General features: G+C 40.6%; 1 pseudogene; it reads left to right on the top strand.

The window, feature by feature from the left end:
• The first annotated feature begins 556 nt into the window (after window positions 1-556).
• Window positions 557-3,121, top strand: LOC136548592 (uncharacterized; annotated as a pseudogene).
• The last annotated feature ends 736 nt before the right edge of the window (window positions 3,122-3,857 follow it).

The raw sequence follows: 3,857 nt of genomic DNA, 5'->3' as shown, positions 1-3,857 counted from the left end.
TTAGGATTTGTCTATTCCTCCCCCGAGTGAGCAATTACTCGATTTTTTTCCTCTTTCCAATGGCACTGTCCATCGTCCTACTCGGCCCCGCTGCCACCCACTGCCCCGCCACGGCTGCACTACGCTGTTGCAGAGCTCCGGTGATTGGAACAAATTCCAAATTTAGTTGTGTGTACTCCTACTTAAAAAATTACGTAAATATATATATATATATATATATATATATATATATATATATATATATATATATATATATATAAATGGTATGTATGCAAAGTTTTATTTGAAAAACGATCGTGTGTATAAAAAATGCCAGACCGCCTAAAACCCAGGTGAAGGCGCCAAAACGAAGGCTCAAAACCACAACACGTGCCTGATTTCCTCCCAAAATTTTCCAAAGTTTCCCACCGCGCCAAATTTCTGCGCACAAACGAAAAAAAGAAAAAAGCGCCATATATCATCGCTTCCTCCCCCCGTACCTGCCTATTCGTATCCCCTTCCCCAAAATTAGATCGTGATCCGTCCAGGAGCCCCCGACGCCGCCTCCATGAGGGCCATGGCGCCGCCGCCTCCTTCCAGGATGCCTCCGACGCCGCCTGCGTCCAGGACACCGCCGACGTCGCCTCCAGCCAGGACGTCGCTTCCTCCTCAGGGCATGAGCGCCAGCAACAACGCCACTGCCTTGGGCGCCCATCCATATAGCACCAGGTAGATTGTTGGCTTTGACTGCTGTCATCAGAAATCTAGTTTATTAGATTCCTGTTTGTTAGCACCAGGTAGATTGTTGGGGCTTTAGTTAGGGATGCAAACGGGTGCAGGTTTGCCTGCAACCTGCTAAATCCAGCCTGCAAAAAATCCTTCGCGGGAACCTGCGCTTGCCTAGCAGGCTTAAGCGGGAGTGGCTTCTTAATGTTAGAAACATTGCTCTTTAATTTAGTTCTGTCGGTGCTTCTGTCCTTGTTTATTTCTTCAGCCGTTGCCGTTGTCATGACCAGAGTGGCTTCTTTTTGTTAGAGGCCTGTAATTGGTTATTTTACATGTTAAGTTCCTAATTTGTGGCCTTAACATTGGTTATTTTACATGTGGAGTCCAGGACGCCCCCGACATCGCCTCCGTTGAGGACGCCACTGGCAGGCAACGCCTTCAGGCAGGATGGCGCTTCGTTCGTAGGGCATCAGCGCCAGCACAGACTCCACCGCCTTGGGTACCCATCGCCATCGATATACTGAGGCCACCCTCAAAGTAGAAGATGATCTTGGGTTCTCTTCTCCATATGTCCCCAGGTACAATGATTACTTAATCTAGGTTTTTTGATTCATATTTAATCTCTCATCACAGCAAATTCTACAAATTGTGAGGGGTTTAGGGTTTTCAAGCATTTGCTGCTTGCATATTTTGGTCATGATAAAAGCATAATTTTTTTTCAATCTATGAGGATGGATTTGTCTGATTGTGTCATCAACTAGAACAAATTTTTTGGAACAAATTTTCTGATATTGAATGGATCTGGAACTCTGTCTTCAATGGGTTCACATCAAAGCAAGGCTGCAAAAATAATTGACAAAATAAAAGTATATTCAGTATATGTATGACAGGTTGACGTAATGTTGTCAAAATGATTAGAAACAAAGCCAATAGCTTCAGCATATGTATAACACTATACCTATGTCAAGATGTTATCAGTACTTTTTCGATTCAGGAATACAAAGTATGAGATTGTTTTCTATGCTTAAATATCAATGTTTAACTACACAAAAATGTATGGATGTAGTTAACCTTTTTCTGCATCAGGCATTGAATTTCTCATGTTGCATGTGCCTGCTCTATAATGGGATTACAGAAACCATCTAAAATAGAATCCTGAATTCAATGATATTTAGTTCAATTACTTATATATATGTAATACTTTACCTTTTTTATTCTTGTTTATTTATCAACCATTGTCCTATTTATGCAGTGGCACGGGCGAAATGTGGACTCTTTATGTTCATTGCAAGAATGGACTTCCAGATCAGGATTATGTAATGTTCAAATTGGAAAGGCCTCATATAAAATTGTCAACCTTGACATCTCTTAAGGACCAGCTTAGGTATAATGCCCGGGACTTCTTGTACTACAAGAAGCGTTGTGGAAGAGATGTTGCAAGTCTTCAGCCCCTCGATTTTGTCAGACATGCAGAGATTATGCTACAAGACAATGAGAGTGAGAAGGAAATCAGATTAGTACTCTCAAAGGAACAAGAGACAGCACAGCAAGTCAGCATAACACCCCTCAAGCGACCAAGGCAGCAGCTGGAAGAAGATGAGCATCCGTTTATGGATGATCCTTTTGATGCATACAAGGACTGGCTAAAGAAGCTATGACCGGAACAATCCAAAAGTATATCATCTATGTTTTTGCATATGTTTTCGTATTAAGCAAAATCTTAGCACCTTTATATAAACTACACCTCATCTTACATTTTTTTGGTGACTAATAGATTTGAAGGATGACACTAGGCAACAAGCAGTCAACACGTACAAGGAATTTTTAAGGATGAAAGGGGACATTCCAGAAATTAGTAATTTATTTTCCTTCTTCAACCAATGTTGTTTAGTACTAATTTTTTTAAAATTGAACCTTTAACCTTGTGTGTAGTGGCATTTGTCGAGCAACGTGACACCGTTGCAATCATAGACGAAGACGACGAAAGCAATGGAAGCAATGCGACACCACCCTCAAATAGGCTAAGCCATGCAAGGAAGGCAAGAGATGAGGGAAACGGTTTGTGATAATGCATGTACTTTTAATATTGGGTTCACATATCTTAATTGAGAACTACTACAGCTCAAGATTGTTATTGTCTTTTTTGCAAGGACATGGCTCCAATGAACGCAAGAAAAGAGGTCGTGGCACTGTTAAAGGATTAATAGTAGGCAACAAGAGAGTTAAGGAACGCATTCACACACTCCCAATTGAATTTTTAGAAAGCCGTGGAGGACCCATTGGACCGAATACCCGTGCATTTGTCGATGAGGTCGTTATATTTACAAAGCAATGGGCCCCACTAATTGGAGTAAACAGTTGGAAGGATATAAAGGAAGAAGTCAAACTAGAAATTGCAGAAGAGATACTGGTATGATGTGTACTATTTTTTGTTAAGGAACATTGCTATTGCTCTTTTACTGTCCAAAAAAGTGAGTGTACAGATATAGAAATTGTGATGTTGACATGTTGATTTATGCTAATGTCATTGTACTAACCTAATGAATTTATCCCTCAGATGCTATTAGATTTCTTTTCTTGATTGTTTCTTTCCTCATGTTGCTTCATGCCCAGCCATTGTGCCTTTTAGTTTAGATTTCAGCTGAAAGCATATTCTGTAAACCCTTCCCATTGTATACAGAAAAAAGGCATGTTTAGTTAACCTCTCAAAGGAGAGTTATTTCTATGACTTTAGGATAGTGTTTGATCATTTATTTGGCAAATTGGATGTGTGAAGCGAAGTTTCTTGATGAAGAGGGCATCAAGCATTAGTTTTAAACTCCATACACCCCTCAACAAAATGGTGTAGTAGAGAGGAAGAACCGTACACTCATTGACATGGAAAGGACAATGCTAGATAAGTACAAGACAGTCGGACATCTTTTGGTGTGACGCCGTCAACACCGCTTGCCATGCCATCAACCGCCTCTATGTACACAAGAAGTTGAAGAAAACATCATATGAGATTCTAACCGGTAAAAAGCCTAAGGTGTCTTACTTTAGAGTGTTTGGGTGCAAGCAGTTTCATACTTAACAAGAAACCCAAAATCTCTAAGTTTGCACCTAAAGTTGATGAAGGTTTTCTTCTTGGTTATGGATCAAATGAGCATGCC

This window comes from Miscanthus floridulus, chromosome 4, assembly GCF_019320115.1.
Source record: "Miscanthus floridulus cultivar M001 chromosome 4, ASM1932011v1, whole genome shotgun sequence".
NCBI classification, from domain to species: Eukaryota; Viridiplantae; Streptophyta; class Magnoliopsida; order Poales; family Poaceae; genus Miscanthus; species Miscanthus floridulus.
Note: the sequence above shows the minus strand (reverse complement) of the source record. Positions and strands in the feature narration are given on the sequence as shown.